A 21,716-nucleotide genomic window follows, 5' to 3' on the forward strand; every position below is an offset into this window, starting at 1 on the left:
AGATGTCCAAAAGAAGAATCACAGACAAGCAGGTTAGCTTAGGAAGTTATATGATAAATGTATTAAATATTTTATAAGAAATCGACCCTTGCGCATACCCTTTGATCCAGCAGTGCTACTACTGGGCTTATATGCCAAGGAAATACTAAAGAAGAGAAAGGGACCTGTATGTGCCAAAATGTTTGTGGCAGCCCTTTTTGCAGTGGCTAGAAACTAGAAAATGAATGGATGCCCATCAATTGGAGAATGGTTGGGTAAATTATGGTATATGAAGGTTATGGAATATTATTGCTCTGTAAGAAATGACCAGCAGGAGGAATACAGAGAGGCTTGGAGAGACTCACATCAACTGATGCTGAGTGAAACAAGCAGAACCAGAAGATCACTATACACTTCAACAACAATACTGTATGAAGATATATTCTGATGGAAGTGGATATCTTCAAAATAGAGAATATCTAATTCAGTTCCAATTGAGCAATGATGGACAGAATCAGCTACATCCAGAGAAGGAACACTGGGAGATGAGTATAAACTGTTTGCATTTTTGGTTTTTTTTCCAGGTTATTTTTGCCTTCTGAATCCAATTCTTCCTGTGCAACAAGAAATTCGGTTCTACACACAAATAATATATTATATCTAGGATATACTATAACATATTTAACATGTATGGGACTGCCTGCCATCTAGGAGAGGGGGTGGAGGGAAGGAGGGAAAATTCGGAATAGAAGTGAGTGCAAGGGATAGTGTTGTAAAAAATTACCCATGCATATATACTGTCAAAAAAAAGTTGTAATTATAAAATTAATTTTAAAAAATGTAAAAAAAAAAATCGACCCACAATTTTGCGTATAATTTACCCTTTCTGTTCAATATAAATATGGATATTTATTTATAATAAATAAAATATCCACTTTATTTGATGTTTGCTAAATTCAGGATAAAAACATTTTTTTTAAAAAGCCAGTACTATAAAATTGAAAATTGTTAGCTATTAGTCACAAAGCCCTTCTGACAGATCATTTTCATTAGAAAATTAATTGTATAAATGATTTGTTTGAAAGCAGCACCATTATTGCTTGAATGAAAACGCTTTTGGTAATAGACTAAGCAAGGTTGGATGGGAAACCTAGAATTTTCCAGTCCTGTTTATGTTCTTAAAACAGGGCCCAGTTGGTTGGAGTTATGTGGCTGGGAAGCCTCAAAGCATCACAAAATGAGCTTTTTTTTTTCTCCTCTTACCACCAATTTTCTCTCTCAACTTTACTCTCACACAATATTCAAAGTAGATATTCACTTTTAGAATGCTCCTAAGCAGAACACACATTCACTAGTAACTAATAAACAGGATTGCTGAGGGTCTGCTAATATGGATTAGTGGTTTGGAGTATACGAATTGATTTTTAACACTAGTGAATCCAATATGTGTGACTGTTTGAGACAAGCAATTAAGGCTCTAAAATCTTTCCTGGTTAATTAAGTGATTTTCATCTTGGAGTCTGGCTGAGGGAGGGTGCCTCCCAAGAACTACAGTTAGAAAAAACTATTCCGTGTGACAACACTGCTATCAGATTCTGTTAACATGGTTTGTGTTTAAGTATAGGGTTTATTAAGTGTAGACAATGGAGTTAAAAGTATAGATAGCAAAAAGTAAGGAGTGAGGTGATAAAAACAAATATTTTGTTATTGGCATCATGAATTTGCAGCTAAAGTCCATCTAAATTTATCTTTAATTTACAGATGGGGAAACTGAGGTGCATAGAAGTAATGGGATGTGATTGAAAAAAACATGACTTGTCTCTCATATATGGGTTAGCAACTGCCCTTCTTTATACTAAGCCCCTTTTGGTGTATTATTAAAAATCAAGTAATAAAATATAAAATTAAAAGATTTAATACATGTTTTTGAGGCATTTGGGGTTAAGTGACTTGTCCAGGGTCACACAGCTAGGAAACATTAAGTGTCTGAGACCAAATTTGAACTCAAGTCTTCTTGATTTCAGGGAGTGCTCTATCCACTGTGCCACCTGGCTGCCCCAGTTTAATACATTTGTGTTATCATATATAGCAATTAGGAAGGGAACTCCACCATTTTTTGTACAAAGGACAATCTGGGAGGCAAAACCCAGAGTAGCAATGGTGTTTTCAGAAAGGCGTTAAGTTCAGGTTTCTTAAATATTTTTGTCATGAATTGGATTCCTTTGGTATTTGGTAAAGCCTATGGACCATTTCTCAGAATAATGTCATGGGTTTTTTAAAATCCATAATTGAAAGAAATGTTAAATGTCAATTAAAGGTGAATAAAAACAAAGGTGTAAATTAAGGAACCCCTTGGAATTTGGAAAATATAAACCCTTGAGCTAAGATCATAAAGAACCATCTTGGACAATCCACTAAGAGTCTACTTCAGTTTCCCCATGTGTACAAAGAAAGGGCTGAGGCCCTTTCCTATGATCTTTACAAGTCCACAGAATAGAATGGCTGCTGTCATGATCTCATATTTTTAGTACCACCCACAGAACCATACCTTTAAAACAACATAATTTTCTCATGTGACACATCTACAAATGATTGCATATTCAGGATAAACATCAAACTACCTCATTGACTAATTAACTATTTAAAAACTAATTAATAAGTAGTTAGAAGAGCAAGACCTGATCAGTTATTGCCTACCTGTAGTCCTTAGCTACATTCAGATAAAAAAAGATCAATTGACAATTTCAAAAACAGACATGTAAAATTTTGCTGTTAAGAAAAGTCAAAAGGAGAGATCAAATCAGGAAGCTAGACATGAAAAAAAAATGTAATTTCAAGACAATTTTATTGAAGCATATGAGTTTGATTTTGATTTTGAGGAGTTAAAAACATAAATCTTTGTGATTTTGCTGTTTATTAATTTAGGCTTTACACCTCATTACATTCCTATTTCCAAAGAATATTTGAGAAAGCTTATGAAGGCAAACAATATAAAGTAGAACATAACAACAATAACAACAAATAATGTAAAGGAGTGGAGAAATGGATGCTACTGGATACTGCACCTGTGATGAGTTAATTACTTCAGTTGGAGTGCTGAATTTAGCTTTGAGTTTGCTGGCAGCAAAGGCAGAAGAGGAAGTGTATTGGGTTTTATAGTCCTCATTGTCAGGTTAAAAAAAAAAAAAGTCAACTGTACCAATTGTGATACTTGATTTCCATGTGATACTAAGCACAAAACACAAGTGTAGTAACCATAAGGTTTATGGAAGTTACAAATATACCAAATGGGCTGAAAAAAATCCAATGAGCTAAATATATTTCTAAAGAGTTCTATATGTCATTTAAAAGAGAATTTAAATAATCATTTATTTTAGAGAGAAAGATTTTTTAAGTACAACTGTGAGAGTGTGCTGAAATTTAATGAAGAGGCAAAAAGAAAAGTGGTAAGGTAACATAACAACTAGTTCCAGGTGGAGAAGTCTCCTGTGTTGTAACACTGAGGAGTTTTCCCAAGACTTCCACTCCGGAGTCACTTCCTTTTGATGCCAAAAAAGAAAGTATTCTTTCTAGGGATTCAGCATATATCCCTGGTATGGAATTCTGGGTAGAAAATCAAATAAGAAATTCCTAGCAAGCACAGTGGCCCTTAATGAACATTTTTTTAATTAAAGTGAATTGGTCAACTATTCAGGAGAATGCAAGTAGACCAGCTTAGTAAGAAAAAGACCTGATAGTTAGATGTTCAATATAATATTTCCCCCATTTCCACTCAGAAAAAAAAAAAAAAAGAAATGAATGGAATGATTTCTATTTCAAAAAGTGAATTAGTCTAAATTCAGAGTAGGAATATGAATAGGTCATTGATTGTTGAATGTACATTCTGTAAATTGTGACTCTCCAGAGAAACAAGATCAGTGCTATATGAAAACTAAAGAGAAAAAGACAATACCACATGTTTTCTCTAGAGTATGAAGGTGCTATATTTTCTCAACAAACATTTGCATTTTTAATCAACTGCCTAAATTAATCAACTGTCCAAATTAATAAACTGTCTAGGGAAAATACAACATATTTAAAAGGTTGTCTTTGAGCTACATAGTCACAATTTGTTATTTTAGTCTTCTTTTTCTTCTTTTCAAAAAGAACTTTTTATGAGTGCCTTTTATTTTTAACACCACAGTCATATCTGGCAACACCCAGCCTTCTAATCCCACTCCAACTTGACTTCTCTGCCTGCCTACAAAGAAAAACAACTGAGTGATAAGACTCAACCCATTGACCATGTCCAACAACATATATGACATTTACTTTAGTAGTCCTTCATCTCACTGTTGTGAAGATAGAGAAACATTTCATAAACTGTTTTCTGAGGTGAAAAATGGTTTTAGAATCACCTCAGCTTTGAATTTCTTTTATGGATCTCTTAATTTACATTATAACTTAAGTTCTGCTCACTTCACTCTGAGATGTTTCTGTAAGGCTATGTGTCTTTTCATTCCCCATAGTCATCATTTCTTACAGAACAATAAATAGAATTAATCTCAAGACCCAAACATGAAAATTATCTAACAAATTTGGAGCTATATTCAAGTAGACTTTTTCAATTAAAGCCAATTTGAGAAATATAAAGTTTACAAAGCACAAAGGGAGGTTTAGGGGTAGGAGAGGGCAGATACAAAATTTAGCTAAGAAATAGGATCATAGTTTAGAGTTAGAAAGGACGTCGGAAGCCAAATTCCTCATTTCTCTCTGTGTGTGTGCGTGTGTATGTGTGGAAACAGGTTCAGAGAAGTTCAAAGATTTACTTCTGTCACAGAGAATAAACAAATATACAAGGGTACAACAACCAGCTAGGGAGAAATAGGGTGATTATGGTGGTGATGATGGCCACGAAAATGTTCACAGGACAAACTTTAATGTTTAATTTACATCATTGACATTTTCTCTAACACTTTTTAAAAGTCTGGACAATCAGTAAAAAGATAAATCAAACCCTGATTTATAACATTTTAAGTTATCAAGTTATAAATCCTCACAGTGAAAAATTAGCCATCAGCTCTTTCTCAATTGACCTTACTCTAAAAATCCCTCCCATCCACTCCAGAGAAGTGCTCTTGCCACAAAGGTCCCTATCCTTGTGAAATTTATAGGGGGTGGGAATATTTCACTGTCAGAGAAAACTAAGTACACAGGCTCTTAGAATTTGAGAGTGGAAGGCACTCCAAGGGTCCAACTTCTATATAAAAGGCATTTCTATCATAACACACCCAACAAGCAGTCATCCAGCCTTTGTTTATTATTAAATATGGATTCATGTGAAGTATATTTCAGAGGTACAACATAAAGTTATGAGGTCCACTATCAAGAGAGGGGAGGTCTGATCTTTTTTCTTTATTCATTTTCATCCCTAAAGGAAAGATATCTAAAATAAATAAATAAATAAAGATAAATATATAGCTCCAGAAATGAAATTTCCCCTTTGTAAACATATCCACAGAGTGGGGAAAATTTTGAGACAAAACATTTCACTTTTTAACTGAAGAAAAGAAATGAAGACGCTTGGTCAAAAGTGCATAATTTTCCTCTGAAAGAAATCCTTCCCTAGCTATACATGTAACAACATTAATATTCATATTCCAGAATATAACAAAAGGATATTGTCTGCATAATTATGCTCCCAAACTGGCTAAAAATCTTGCCAGTAATTCAGTCTGGGGAGGCTTAACCACTAGACTCTAAAAATGAAACACTTATTTTTTTTTTTCCAAATGAGCCATACTCAATACTTAAGAACATAATCTGTTGTCAAAATTTAAAGACAGAGAGATGAGTTATGTTATCACTCTTATTCAATTTTAATATCCCATCTTTCCCCTCCCCACCAAAGACAACATTTTCATTGCTGAAGTCATGATTTCCAATTTGAAGTTCTACTTCTTAAACTTCCCTCTAACCCAAGCCAAATAAGGTAGAGCTTTTCATGCTCCTTTTCTTTAAATCCTCCACCCCTCCTCTATGCTCATTCTTGAGGGAAAAAATACATAGCTTTTATTCCATTTCTCTAACCCTTTGTTTACAAAAGGTTATCTTCTGGTAGAGAATATCACCATTTGAATTAAAGGAGCTGCATTTAAGTTGTATGGTTGACACTATGTGTGTGACTTTTGATCTTTCTGTACCTCGGTCATTAAATGGTAGACAAGGGCCCCTGTGGGCCCCAGACTGACTGATTTTCCAATTTTTTACCTCAAAGAAAAGGGCTATTACAAGGGCTGTTTTGCACATGTGGGTCCCTTTCCTTCCTTTATGATCTCTTTAGGATGCAGACCCAGTAGAGACACTGCTTGACCAAAGGGTACATACAGTTAGATAGCCCTTTGGGCATAGTTCCAAATTACTCTCCAGAATGGTTGGATCAGTTCACAATTCCACCAACAAAGCATTAGTGAAGGACCCTGATTCCTATCCCCTCATCTTACAAATTAAAAAAAAAAAAAAAAAAAAAAAAAAAACCCTATACAGATTAAGTAACTTGTCCAGGGTAACACAGCTGATAAATCTCTGATGCAAGATTCAAATCCAGGTCATCTGGAAGTTAAGTCTATGCTACATGAAATAATTCTTCAACTTTTCATATTCCATATTGAATTATGGCTGTACATCTTAGATACCCCTTCTCCCCCCAAACCTTACTGTGGCAGCCTTTTAGCACCTAGGGCACAAAAAAATGGAATGACAGTACCTCCCTTCTTCTTTGCTATGGATATCCATGGTCTTTTTTGCTCCAGGCATCTTTTGGGCAGTTCCCCCATGTCTGAAATGTTTTCCCTCTTCGGCTCCAACCTCCCTGAATTCCTTTAAGTCTCAACTAAAATCTCATCATTTACTGGAAATCTTCCTTAGTCCTGCTAAATTCTAGTACCTTCCCTCTCTTAATTATTTCCTATTTATCCTGTATTTAGCTTGTTCTGTATATATTTGTGTGCATGCTGTCTCCCCCTTTAGACTGAAACCTCCATGATTGCAAAGACTGGCTTTTGCCTTTTTTCATACTTGCAGTGCTTAGCACAATATCTGATACACAGTAGAGACTTAATAAATGTTGAATGATTGATAGATGGATTGGAACATACCTTGGGTACTTCAAGGGTTCTTAGGATTTGTGGACTTTTAAAAAATGTAGTAATTTCTATTTCAGTATAAGTTGTTTCCTTTGTAATTCCATATTTTTTACTTTATGCATTTAAGATTATTCTGAGATGGGGAGATTTCACTAGATTGTCAGAAGGGTCCATGACACATTATGAAGAGGGAAAACTAGAACTTGTTTAGCTGTTTACAATTTCTGCTTTGCAGAAGATCCTGCAGATCTCCTGTTCTCTCTTTCCCTGTCCCTGTAGACTCAAGACCAGATCGTGATATCACAGGCAGGGATTTTTACAGCAGTGGGATGGTTAGAAGCAGAAAGGACACAGAACCTGATGAAGAAATTCCCACAAGGCATTGCAGAGCCTGAGCCGGCAGTTTCTGCAGCCATGGCAACAGCACATCTCTTGTATTCTGGCTTTCCCTTCCCTGTCTACCTCAGTCCAAAGGGTTTGAGAAAGTGATGCTCAAATTAAGGAAGTGTTCCAGTGCTAAATCAAGAATGCAGGAAGAGTGAAAAAGAGGAAGAACTGATCTCTTGGGCTAAGCTATTGTAATATCAATGAAGCTGCACATTTCTAGAGAAATGCACAAACTACTCCACAAACATAACCATTTTATTAATGATTCTTTTGTTATTAATTCTTGGACAACTTCATTGATCATCCCCATTATTCAAAGCTGGCTAAAGGGTGGGAAACATCTTATTTTAAAAATCTTATCTTATTAAAGATCTTATTTAAAAAAAAAAAAGAAGAAAGAAAATACCAGTGTTTGACTCCCCTATATGCAAATATTCTCACTGACCCACTGGGCACCAAGAGTGAATCAAGGAAGGAAGGAAGGAAGGAATGAAAAGACATTCATCAACTTCCTATTTTGTGCCAATCACTGTGTTAAGTGATCTGGAGAGAAATGCAAATAAAAAGAGAATCACTGTCCTCAAAGAACTTGATTTCTAATTAGGAAAACCTATGTCTTCTTGAAACCCGATTCTTCTCCCATTTTGACAAACATAAACAATCTTATTGTTGTCCTTAGTCCCTTCCTACTCTGGCCCCTGCCTATTCCTCCCCTGCTAAAAAACTGTACCATAATCATTCATTTTTCTGTTTGCTAACCTTGCTTCCATTTTCTGCCCACTCATTTTTCAAAATCTCACTTTCTTGACGAATTTCCTGTTTCTATATGAGCTTCTTCAGAAAAATCATTGTTTTTTTGTTTGTTTTGTTTTTTGTTTTTCTTCCCAGATTATTTTTAGCTTCCAAATACAATTCTTCCTTTGCAACAACAACAACAAAATTCAGTTCTGCACATATATATTGTACCAAGCATATACTATAAGATATTTAATATGTATGGGAATGCCTGCCATCTAGGGGAGGGGGTGGAGGGAAGGAGAGGAAAAATTCGGAACAGAAGGGAGTACAAGGGATAATGTTGTAAAAAAAAAAAAAAAAAATGACCTATGCATATGTACTGTCAAAAAAAAATGCTATAATTATAAATTATAAAAAAAAAAAAAAAAAAAAAAAAAAAACTATTGCCAAGCAGGCAAAATGAAAAAGATTTCCCTTTAACAAATGGACAAAACTCATTTTTGTGCTTTGTATCCCACCTTATCAAGATACCAATACAATGGAAGGTCAAAACATTCATAATTCAGTATGCTTTTGTGGGGGTAGGGAGGTAGGGTGAGGGGGTATTTTATATTATAATGTTACTTTAATGTAATAATGAAGCTCTCAGTTTTTAAAAACAGATATACCCAAAAATATACATTTAAATACTTGTGATCCTTCTAAGTAGTTACCACAGGATCAGAGTCACTTATACCAACTTAGCTATTATTTAATGCCTGAATGGATTTCAGAAAAACCCAAAAGACTTCCATGAACTTATAGAGTGACATAAGCAGAACCAAAAGAATATTACGCACAGTTACAGCAAAATTGTGTGATGATCAACTCTGTTAGACTTAGCTCTTCTCATCTAAGACAATTCCAATAGACTTGGGATGGAAGATGCTATCTTCATCCGGAGAAAGAACTATGGAGACTGAATGCAGATCAAAATATACTATTTTCATCTTTTGTTGTTGTTTTCTTCCTTTGTGGTTTTCTTCCTTGTGGTTTTCCCTTTTGTTCTGATTTTTCTTTCCCAACACATTTTCCAATGTGGAAATATGTTTAAAATGATTGTACATGTATAACCTATATGAGATTGGTTGCTGGCTTGGGGAAAGGAAAGGGAAAAGAAGGAAGGAGAAAAAAATTGGAACTCAAAATCTTATACAAATAAACATTGACATATTTTTACATTGTTTAACATAGTAAGTAATATTGGATTATTTACTATTGGGGGAGAGGGTAGGAAGAAGGGGGAGAAATTGGAACACGGTTTTTGCAGGAGTTAATGTTGAAAAGTTATCAATGTATATCTTTTTAAAATTAAAAAGTTTTAATAAAAAATAATTAAAATAAAATAAATAAATGTTGATAGCTATCTTTATATGTAGTTGGAAAAAAATAAAATACAAAGAAATATGCCTAGAATTCTTGGAATTCCTTTCAGAGCCAATCAGGAGCCAGAGAAACCATCTTTATTATAGTTCTACCTCATTCTCACCATTCTTTTGATCATTCTTTATTCCTCTCTAGGATAGACTTTTTTTTACCTTGACCCACACCCCTATTCACCTTGAAAGTTCACTCCAACTCTGAATAATACACACTCTAGAGATACCCTCTATTCTGAGATCTTTTCCTTTCATTGGAGAGATCCTCTAACAACCTCTAATTAAGGAAAGTGCCCCAGATCAGCCATGTCTCCTTCCTTTCCAGGCTATACTCCAGACTTTCTCCCATCCATACCTTCCTCCTTACCACAGCCCAAGTTTTTAGCTATCCATTTGTGTATTGCTTCTATCATTAGAATACAATCTCCTTGAGCACAATGAATAGCTTTTTTACTTGCATTTGTTTTCTCAAAGCCTATTACAGAGCTTGGGACTTAACAAAGTCTTAAAAAATGTTCTTGACTTGACCTGACTTCTTTTATGGTAATTTAAATTTAACTTTCTCAATCATAGCAAAAATATCATGCAGATTAAAATGGAGAATGGTAACTCCTACAAATTTTTTGTATGTTTATCCATTCTGTAGTCATGATTTAAATGAATGTGGAGGGGCAGCTAGGTAGCCCAGTGTGTGGAACACTGGTTCTGGAATCAGAAGGACATGAGTCAAATAAAGACTCAGACATTTAGTATTTATTAATTGTGTGACTCTCAGAAATCATTAAACCCTCATTTTGTCTGTCTGTCTGTCTCTCTCTCTTTATCACACCACACACACAGTGAATATAGATTTTGTATCATTTACTCTATTGCTCCTTTATATGACTTCTTTGTCCCAGTTTATAACCATGAAACATACAATTTTCAGGTGCAACATGACCAGTATCTCATTTTGTGCTTTGCATCCCACCTTATCAAGATACCAATACAATGGAAGATCAAAACATTCATAATTCAGTAGCTTTTGTGGGGGTAGGGAGGTAGGGTGAGGGGGTATTTTATATTATAATGTTACTTTAATATAATAACGAAGCTCTCAGTTTTTAAAAACATATATAACAGATCTGGCATCTCTCCACTTAATCCTTGAAAGGGAAGAAAAGGAAACTGAATTTATCAAAATAATGCCAATGTCTTGAATTCCTTTAAAGGGCTGGGCAGGTGTGGTTTTTAATCTTTAGGTTGTTGTAGTCTGAAAGAACCTTGAATTAATACTTTGAAGAACCTTGATCATTCTTTTTCACAACAAAGCACTCAATTGAATCCAAGGGAATAGTTGCTTGGAAATCTCAAGCCAGTTTGAATACTGGAGCAGATGCAATGAGTAAAATATTATATGTAAGCACTAACTGGGAGAGAATGGAGACGCAGTAGTATAGTAGAAAAAATTCCCATTACTAGAAGTCAGAAGACAGGAATGCTAATCCCTGTTCTTTAGGTCAGGTGGTTTTGGACAAATCATTCCACTAGTGTGTAGAGCAGACAGTACAGCACCATGGATAGGGCCCTGAGCCTGGAATCAATCAGTTCTTAAATCCATTCCCAGACACTTATCAACTATATAATTCTAGACAAATTACTTAACCTCATCTGCCTCAGTTTCCTCAACTATAAAACTAAGATATGACTTTCATAGTTCTTTTGAGAATCAAATGAGATAAATTTTGTAAAAGACTCAGCCAGACATACTATGTGCCAGACACTTAGACACTTAATTAAACCTGGTAGTCACTTTGCCTAGTTCAACTAGACCTCTGAGGTCTTAAAAGGTAACTCAAATTCTATAAGGTAAATTCCTTCATTTTATTTCATCACTTTCTTTGGATTTATCATTGCTTTCTCTTTTTTTTTTTTTTTTTAAGTTAAAATCCCACTCATCCCTTTAAAAAGTTAGAACATAAGGAATCCTTAAATAAGCCAATAAAATGTTTTTGATCTAAATTCCCTCCTAGGCTGGTATGAAATTTCTCCTTGTTGACTTTTTCTTTCTTTTTTCCTCCCTCCCTCTCTCCCTCCCTCTCTCCCTCCCTCTTTTCCTCCCTTCCCTATTTGCAGATAACAAAATTAGGAAAGATAGCCAATACATTGACTTCCTAAATATCCTAACAAATGAGTGTATTGGTCTGAATCTAACAATATGGAACTGAATAGGGACAAATGTAGTCTTGCACTTGGACCCCCCCCCCCCAATCAGCTTTATAACCATAAGATAGGGGAGCATGGATAGAAGTAGTTTTGAAGAAACAACAACAACAAGAGGGTTTTAATTAACTGAAAGTCAAGCAGAATGATGGGGCATCTCAGATAGACTCTAGATGTTTATTCCCCAATTAGACTAGTAGAAAAATTCTTCCTATCATTTCCGACATCCAAGTCCTTCTCATGCCTACATCAGATCCCACCCCTTAATCTTTTCTAGCCCAATCTCACCTGGAGAGCTTTCTCTGCTTCACAAAGCAATTGTAGCTCTTACAATTCATCTGCCAATTAATAATGTACAATCTTGAGATATATCTTTCATCATTACTGAAGGCTAAATCTTTTTACTAACTTTAGTAATAAAAAATTCAGCATTCAGAACAATGATGGTAAATATATCCCATTTTGTTTGGGATGCTAAACTTGTTAAGAACAGGAACTATTATATTTTTTCTACCTTCCAAATCCCCTTAGAATGTAATAAGGATTTAATGAATAGTTTTTGAGATGATGTAAAATGAGACAATTTTAAGTTATCTCAGAAAATATTTATTTCAGCTGTCTAACTATTTACAGAGCAAACCAAGGTTTGAATAGGCTAAGTCATTGGTATCAAATTCAAAGAGAAATGGGTGCCATTAATCCATAGAGGATGATCCCCAAAGGCCACATGTTGATAGTATTAAAATGTAATATTATCTCCACTTTATTTTTACTTATTTTGTTAAATATTTACTAATGACATTTTAATCTGATTTGTATTTCACAATGAAGTGTTAAGAGCTATATTCAGTCTGTGGGCAGTGTGTTTAATACCCTAAGGCTTAGAGATTTTCTTAACAACAACAATAATAATTTTAAGGTTGACAAAGTATTTTACATATATTACCTCATTTAAGCCTCTCAAAACTCTGAGAGATAAGTTCTATAAGTTTTTAATATATATTTTATTTCTCCAATAACTTGTTAAAACAAATTTTAACACTTAAAATTTTTGTGTTCCAATTTCTATCCCTCCCTCGACATTTCCCTTTTTGAATCAGAAAATAATCAAATATATGTTAAACATGTGCAATTATGTAAACCATTTCCATATTATTCATTTTATATGGGAGGACTTAAATTAAAAAAGAGGAATGAATGAAAGAAATTGAAAAATAGCATGCTTTAGTCTGTATTCAAACAATATCAGTACTTTATCTGGAGGCAGATAATATGCTTCATCATTAGTGCTTTGGAATTGTCTTGGATCATTGTGTTGCTGAGAATAGCCAAATCATTCACAGTCCTTTATTATACAATATTGCTACTACCCTGTACTGTTCTTCTGGTTCTACTTACTACGCTTCAGTTCATATAAGTTTTTCTAGGTTATTCTGAAATCCACCTGCTTGTCATTTCTTATAACACAATAATATTCCATTACAATTATAAATCACAGTTTGTTTAGACATTCCGCAATTGAAAAATATCTCTTCAATTTTTATTATAAGTATCAATATCTTAGGAAGTTAAGGCTCAAGATTTTCTTAAGTTCCAAGTCCAGCACTTCATCATCCCCCATCAGGATGCTTCTTAAAATCATAAGCTTAGACAACAATGGACTCTGGATGTCCTTACTGCCAATCACTTTCATTACTTATATGATGGAGATGACAAATAATTACAAAGATGACAATGGTAATAAACCACTCCAGTGATGCTCTGTGTGTGTGTGTGTGTGTGTGTGTGTGTGTGTGTGTGTGTGTGTGTAGATTGCAGGGGATAGAGGATGAATTTTCTTCTACATTCAAAACCAGTGCCTTATATGATCTAGATCTCAGACATAATTTCCCAAGGATCTTCTAAGAAAAAATTAACATTTCCAATCATCAAGATGATCCTGGGCCAACAGTAGTACCAGAGGGTGATAATGTCAGATTCTCTCTCTGACTGCCCAGCTAGGATCATATGGAAATAACATACAAACTGCAGGTGCTAAATTGACTTTGATCTGTACCACTGAAATTCTTTAATGTGGCTCCAAGGGAAATTCAAGTTTCCTTCAAATAAAAATAATTAGAAGGAAATATACTTTTTTTTGGTGGGTCTATCTTAAAGTTTACACACATATAACTTGGTTCAACATATAAGGATTTTACTGCTGTATGGTTCCAGTATGAAAAAGTGGAAATAACCCAGAACCTGAAGTCAAAGGAGCTCGGATCAAGATCCCCTCTGCTTATTATATATGGTATAGTAGAAAGAATTGTGCTTGAGTTGGAATCAAATAGACTTGGATTTGATTTCCAACACTACCATTTGGAGGGGCAAGCTATTCATCTTCTTAGCCCCAATTTTCTTATCTATAAAATGGGTCTAGTAGCCAAACTAATAATATAGAGATGCAATAGACAGAATACTGAACTTAGAGTCAGGAAGACATGAGTTTAAATCCAGGATTAGATATTTGATTGTTGCAGTTCCCTTAACTATAAAATTGGTATCATAATAACACCTAATCCCAATGAGATACTTATAAAGCACTTTGAAAACTTTAAAGTATTATTTAAATGTGAGCTATTATTGTTGTTGTTACTATCATTATGTAGCTTGATCTTCACCTTCATGGGATTATCAATGACATTTGTAATGCCTATTCACTGACATGAAAATAAAACAATATCCTATAAGCAAAGTGCTTATAAGATTACTGTATAAAGATATAACTATAAAACAGCATGTGGTATCCATTTTCAGAAACCTACAAGGTGGGAATCTGTTTTACTTAACTATGCATATTTGTTAGAAGGTTTTACCTTCCTGCACCCACCCAGCCCTTCAGTGGAGTAAGGGTGGAGTGGAAGGGTGGGGTGAAATAGAGATAAGATAGCAAAAACAAAAAGAAAAGAGAATCATTGTAACATCTTTTTCTTTCAATTTTTCAAAATTTTAATATTTAAAAAAATTTTTTCCAGTTACATTTAAAACAATTTTTTTACATTTGTTTTTTTAAAACTCTCAGTTCCAGATTCTCTTCCTTATCCCCATCTCCAACCCTCATTAAGAAAGCAAAGTTATGTAAAATATTTCCATAAAAGTCAAGTTGTGAAAGAAAACAGATCTCCTTCCCCCCCCCCAAAAAAAAAAACCCTGAAAAGAAAGTGAATGAGAGCAAAGAGAGAGAAAGAGACAGAGATTGTGACAGAAAGAGAAAGAAAATGATTCATTATGTATTCAGACAATATCAGTTCTTTCTCTGGATATGGATAGCATTTTTTATCATAACTTCTTCAAAGTAAGTCATGGATCATTGTATTGCTAAAAATAACAGTCACTCACAGTGGATCATCCCAAAACTTTGCTTTTACATAGTACACTTTGCTTGAGTTCATGAAGGACTTTCCAGGTTTTTCAGAAAGCATTCTGCTTATCATTTCCCATAACACAATAATATTCCATCATAATCATATACTACAATTTATTCAGTCATTTCCCAATTGATGGGTATCCCTTCATTTCCTTTTTCTTTTTTCCCCTGAGAACTGCTTTAAATATTTTTGTAGATCTAGGTCCTTTTTTTTTTTTTTTTTATAAAAATCTCTTTTGGGATTCATGCCTATTAGTGGTATTATGAGATCAAAGGATATGCATGATTTTATAGCCCTTTGGGCATAGTTCATATCTTTTGATCATTTATTAACTGGGGCATGACTCTTATTTATTTATTTATTTATTTATTTATTTATTTATTTATTTATTTATTTATAAGTTTGACTCAGTTCCCTCTATATTTGAGAAGTGAGATCTTCATTAGAGAAATTTGCTTCAAGATTCTTTTTGCAGTTACTAACTGTATTTCCCCTGATTTATTCTATTCTCTCTCTCCTTTCACCCTGTCACTCCTCAAAAGTGTTTTGCTACTGACCCTACCCCCTAATAATGACATTTTCTTTTTAAAAATACAGATAAGACAACTAAAGGAAGACCAGGAAGAAGCACAGATAAATGAGAGAGCTTTAAAAGCTGCGGGTAGGATTTATTTAAATTTTTATTTTATTTTATTTTTTATTTTTGGAATAAAACAAGCATTTCTACAACATACTATAATAATGACAATAAAGATGATTGCACATGAAACTGCAAATCTATTATATACAACTTGCTATTCCTTTTAAATATATAATAAGTTATCAGGTAAATTTCTTTTTTCCCTTCCCTTCCCTATTTTCATCCCTATCATTATACACAAATATGTATAATATGGATGTGTATATGTACATACATATGCGTATAAAATCATTCTACACATACTTCTATTTATCAGTTTTTTCTCTGAATGTAGATAACTTCTTTCATATGCCATTTGTAATTAATTTGGACATTTATAATAATCAAGATGACTTACTCAAAGTTTTTCTTAAACAATATTATTTTCCTCTCAGAAATACCTTTAAAAATAAAGCAATAAAAATCTTAGCTAAAATGAAATGGTTCATCCATTCATCTTATCAGGAATGTGAGTAATACTGCATGCCTTTCTCTGGCAGTTTCTAAAAATCTGGTTCATTAAGACTCCCTAATTGATTGTGCACTAATGGTTTTTGTTCAGTTGTTTTATTTATTTGAATAAGCACTAAAAAAGAAAGGGACACAATAAGGGGACTCCTGATCACCAAGGGGCAAAGAACAATGGCATTTCCAGGTTTGCCAATGGCTGCTCCAGGATGGGGTCTCCTCCAGGGACACTTTCCCATTTTATCACCCTAGTAATCCTGCTGCAATAACACCCATAGAGTCTCCTGCTTTCTCGTGCATCAGTAGAAGAAACACTCAAGGGACAGAAAAGCTCAGCCAGTACACTCAATGCTGCAACTAGCCTATCCTCCTTTAATCATGGCAGAGTGACATTGCATTTTAATGAATGCAAAGTCTTCTGGGAAAAGGCAGCTTAAAGTCTCCCACTTAATAACTGCTTGTCCTATTACCTAATATAAACTAATGATCCAAAAGCATTAATAGTGTTGGCAGAAGTACTGAAATCTAAATCAAAACCATGTCACTATAATTTGGCCTTTTGTGGCCTGTTTATTTGAAAATTCTTACTTTGACATTCAGTTACTTTTTTACCCTGTATTGAGTTTGTCAAACTAAATAGATTCTTCTCCCCCTTTCTTTCATTCTGCTACATTTAATAATATAATTTAAGGTAGAAATGCTTTCCTTTAATACAAAGCACAATGAAAGTACAGAATTCCTCCCCTCTGGACCTTTTAACAGGGCCCCCATTTTTTTCTGTGATCAAAATATTGTGTCATTTAGTTAAAAGTCATAAAAATCTTGGGGCCTTGGAGGGAAAAAAAAGATTCTGACAGCAGAACTCTAGCCAGTGTCTTTGCTAAGAACTCCATTGTATATGTCATGTGCACCTCACCTCTTCAAGGTAATCTTATTTTAAACAGTAACATCTAACATCTGGGGAATGACTTCTCTCAATTTTATGTCTTCAGAATTAGTTCAAATAAAAATCTTATTACAGATGCTCAGCAAGGCTTACCTCTGCAGAGGTGTTTAAAACCTTCTGCCTGAGACAAAGTTAGCTGATTCCTTTTTATTTTTTAACTATATGATATATTGAGGGAACACTCAAGACAATACAAATTATATGTTTAAAATCAACTGACCCAATTATTTTTCATCTAGGTCCTTCTTGTCTCTTCCCATTTCCCTCACATACACCCCTCATACTCTCCATTGATCTACTATTATCATTCATTTCACTGTCAAGGAGAATTTGAGGGGTAGGGCTTTCATTCCTTCAAACTCATGAGCTTTATCAGTCCATTTCAAAACTTCCATTCCTGCATGCCTCATAGCTGCCAGTGTCCAAAAACTTATTATAACTCCTGTTCAAAGACTCTTTTTAGCTTTACAAAACAATCTTTGAAATAATCCTATGAGGTACAAATACTAATATTCTCATTTGATGTTGAGAAAATGGTCTTACAGCCAGTAAAGTGCACTAAATCCCAAGTATCCTGACTCCAAGCTCAAGGATCTAGCCATTAGACCACCCAACACATATGGCTTAAGGCAGCTAGATAGAGCAGATGTAAGAAAATCTGGGCTTAAAGTCAGGAAGACCTAAATTCAAATCTTAATATCAATTTTGTAACCAAACATAAAATACACTTTCTTCGTCAACTACAGGGTGTAATCTGTGGTGGTAACAATGGCCAAGTAAATGATTGCAATGGACACTCAGGAGCAGGAAGGAGAAAAATAAATTGATGGGGATAAAATTAGAGAATTTAGAGAATTTAGAAGTCTCATCTCATAATTGAGCAAATTGAGGTTCAGAGAAATTAGGGAATTTGCCCAGAATCACACTGCTACTAATGGTCAGAGGTGGGATTGGATCCCAGGATCTAAGAAGATGAATGATCATTATGACAGCTTTCTTATAGTAAAGAAAAAATAAAGCTTGGTAATTTCTTTTTGCATTTTACATGAATAATATTTAATCTTTTTTTTTTTTTTTAAATTCCCCACTTTAGTTAAACAACCTTCCCTTCAAAGATAAAACTCTACTCCTAGGGCCATAGCTGCTATATCATTTTAAGAGGTAATGAAGGGAGCCACACCATTCTCTCCAGCTACAGAGCAATTTGTCCAGTTAAATAATTTTTTTGTTCATCCTCAAACTGACATAGGTGAAATGATGGACAAAAAGCTCCCCTGAAAAACACAGATAATGTGCTATACAGTAACTTTTTGTGAAGCAGGTAAATTGGCCAAAGGTAGTACTTCTAACTCAGTGCCATTAATAAGCATCCAGGGCATTAGCTTCTATCTTGCTACCACAGGTGACTTAAGACATTAATCTGTAAATAGTGATTTGGCTATAATTTTCTTATAAGAACACAATTGTTAGACAGGGGTGGAGGAATCTAATTTAAAATGGTAATGCATGTGATATTGATATAAAAATATTCAGTACAAATATGTGAATATAATCATTACCATAGTGTGGGTTCTACATATACCTATAAAACAATATAAGTATGTATTTGTTTTAGTATATCTAAATATATCTGCATGTATAATTATAGAGTTTAGAGCTGGAAATTCAACTTTTTCATTTTACACTTTGGGAAACTAAGGCATGGAGTAGCTAAATGGCTTGTCCAAGTCAAGTAGCCCACCAGAAAGTCATCTCCCTCTGGCTCCAAAATCACTATTCCTTCCACTATAGCATACACATACACATATACAGATATTTATATTTTGAATTTTAATTGATTTGTAAAAAAAATTTTGTAAATAAAGAGGGGAGAAAAGTAAGAAAGAAGCAAAGAAGGGAGGAAGGAAGAAAGAAAGGAAGGAGGGAGGAAGAGAGGGAAGAAAGGAGGGAGAGAGGGAGGGAGGGAAGAAAGGAGGGAGAGAGGGAGGGAAGGAAGAAAGGAGAAAGAGAGGAAGGGAGGGAAGGAGGGAGGGACACAGAGAGAGAAGAAAGAAGGGAAGGAGAAAGGGAGGAAAGAAGGAAGGGAAGGAGGAAGAGAGGAAGGGAAGGAGGAAGGGAGGAAGGGAGGGAGGAAAGAAGGAAGGGGAAGGAAGAAAGGAAGGAAAACTTTTCTTTAAAATTAGCTAACACATTAAGTGATTCTGATAATAGTGTTCCATATAAAATTGTCCTCTAAAAAGAAAGGAATAAGTTTTTTTATTTTTTATTTTTTTAAGAGGGGGTGATGCAGGTTTTATTAATAAATTAATGCAGCACTGAGGTTTTTGTGAGTATGAATTATTTTTCTTTACATTTACATTATTGTAATCATTGTGTGTACTGCTTTCCTATATCAGATCATATAAGTCTTCCCACAAATACTGTATTATATTAAATGCATTACATAAACTATGTCTTTATTGTGGCCCACAGCAGCCAAGCATATTTTTTCTCTCTTAAAAGGTCTACCCAAAGGAGGGAAATATTAACGGCCATTCAAAACCAATGAAAATGTCAACAGGCCAAAAGACCCTCTAAGGAGATAAATGTGAGGTTATTTGCCCTGGTAATTAGCACAAACAACAAAATAATGAAATCCATTTGAAGATATTGGTAAAAACTAGAGGCTTTGAAAGCCTAAAGATCAGTTAGTTTGTGCTCAAGAATATTCTGCTTATCCTGTATTTTAAAAATCATGATCAACGACAACAAAAAACAAAAACAATAGTAATAGCCAAAATTATATATAGCACTTTAATATTGGTAAAGTGTTTTAATAATACTTCACAAAATTGTTGTGTAGATCAATATCATCCTCTTTTTACAGAGAAAGCAGAGATTGGACATTATTAAAGTAGACTGGAAATTAGAAACTGTGTGACTAAGGGCCACATAGCTAGAAGATAGCTGAATCTGGATTCAAACTCAGGTCTTCAAATTCTGCTTCAGATACTTACTAGCTGAGTGATTCTGGCTACATCACCTGATCTTTGTCTACCTCAATTTCCTCATCTGTAAAATGAAGATACTACAGCACCTATTTCCCAGGATGGTTGTGAGGATTGTGAGATAAAATTGGTCAAGCATACTGCAAATAATAAAGTGAAATATAGAGGTTAGGTATGATTATAATTATTACTTTTGTTGTTATTATTTCAGACCCCCAAGTCCAACATTTTAACCCCTGGATCACCTGGCTCCCTGAACTAAACAAATGGCTTGGGATGATTCCCTGCTTTTGGACGAATAAAAATGACTCTAGTACAGGTTAACATGCCTTTAAAAAAATATACTGAATTCTTCATGGCTAACTAGATGGTCCAGTGGATAGAATGCTGGGGCTGGAGTTAGGAAGACTCAGATCTTCCTGGGTTCTAATCTGTTCTCAGATACTTATTAGTAGTGTGATCCTGGAAAAAGTCACTTAATCCTGTTTGCCTCAGTTCCTCATCTGTAAAATGAACTGGAGAAGGAAATGCCAAACCACTCCAATATCTCTGTCTAGAAAACTCCAAATGGATCACAGAGAATCGGACACAACTGAACAAGAACTGAGGTTTTTCATGGAAGCTACTATTCAGAAGATATAAAAATTAAATTTCTTTTCCTTTGCAGGTTCAATCGGAGACAACGTTAGACCTCTTTTTTTTTATCGCTAGTTTTTACTTCTCCTAATTACCAACATGAAAGCTCACTACTGGTCTCATTTGCTCTGCTGGAAATTTTTATTAAAATTAGATACATTTTCCCCAAGTTGCCCTGAGGGTCAAATATAGCTCCTGGATTTTTGAAGAATGTTCAGTGTTTTCCACAGAGCAAATCCTTCGAAGTAATGAGAGAGTCTGTTCTATATCTCACACAAGCAGAATGGGTGATCCTTTCCTTAATTCTATTTCAAAGTTATGTCCTTACTCCTTTATCAATGAACTTCAACTTCTTCTGTGGTCCCAGTCACAGTCAAACAGAGAACACCCATCAAGATGCTAATTGCCTTTGCTAAAGGGCCATCTAAGTGATGGAAGCCAGAACTGGGGGGGGCTCAACAAACCTGAAGATGTGAATATCTGTCTGTGCTTCCTTGGCTCCTACAGAACAGTAGGAATGTAATTTGGTGTTGCTGCTTCTCAGTGGAAACAGAGGAATGTAAATCGATTGTATTATTCATTCCACAGTGTGTTGATTATTGATCTTGCAGCAGCCTGTTGAATTATTTATTAATTTTTTTACTTATAATTACAAATTATTACTGGCTATTATTATTCTTTGGAGTGCAATAATCTACTCCAACAGAACTCAGAAAGTACATTTTATCATTGCACAGAGTATATA

General features: G+C 34.4%; 1 protein-coding gene across 3 annotated transcripts in view; it reads right to left on the bottom strand.

The window, feature by feature from the left end:
- Positions 1 to 21,716, bottom strand: part of SMYD3 (SET and MYND domain containing 3) — a 954,064-nt gene that overhangs the window by 380,084 nt on the left and 552,264 nt on the right. The window contains exon 1 of one of the 3 annotated variants that reach the window (XM_074262571.1): positions 7,116 to 7,456. The exons of the other annotated variants lie outside the window; for them this stretch is intronic. The gene's annotated coding sequence lies outside the window, so the exon portion shown is untranslated. Of the gene's footprint in view, positions 1 to 7,115; positions 7,457 to 21,716 lie in introns of those variants that run through there. 3 annotated transcript variants of the gene reach the window in all.

The sequence above is a fragment of the Sminthopsis crassicaudata genome, chromosome 4 (assembly GCF_048593235.1).
Source record: "Sminthopsis crassicaudata isolate SCR6 chromosome 4, ASM4859323v1, whole genome shotgun sequence".
In the NCBI taxonomy this organism is placed as follows: Eukaryota; Metazoa; Chordata; class Mammalia; order Dasyuromorphia; family Dasyuridae; genus Sminthopsis; species Sminthopsis crassicaudata.